Below are 385 nucleotides of genomic sequence, written 5' to 3'. Positions count from 1 at the left end.
TGCATTACAATGGTGTGTTAGTTTCCGCTTTATAACAAAATGAATCAGTTATACATATACATATGTTCCCATATCTCTTCCCTCTTGTGTCTCCCTCTCTCCCACCTTCCCTATCCCACCCCTCTAGGTGGTCACAAAGCACTGAGCTGATCTCCCTGTGCTATGCAGCTGCTTCCCACTAGCTAGCTATATTATGTTTGGTAGTGTATATATGTCCATGCCAGTCTCTCACTTTGTCACAGCTTACCCTTCCCCCTCCCCATATCCTCAAGTCCATTCTCTAGTAGATCTGTGTCTTTCTTTTTTTTAAATTTTTTAACATCTTTTTTTTTTTCGGTATGCGGGCCTCTCATTGTTGTGGCCTCTCCCGTTGCGGAGCGCAGGC

This window comes from Physeter macrocephalus, chromosome 21, assembly GCF_002837175.3.
Source record: "Physeter macrocephalus isolate SW-GA chromosome 21, ASM283717v5, whole genome shotgun sequence".
NCBI lineage: Eukaryota > Metazoa > Chordata > Mammalia > Artiodactyla > Physeteridae > Physeter > Physeter macrocephalus.
This window is presented reverse-complemented; position numbering follows the sequence as displayed.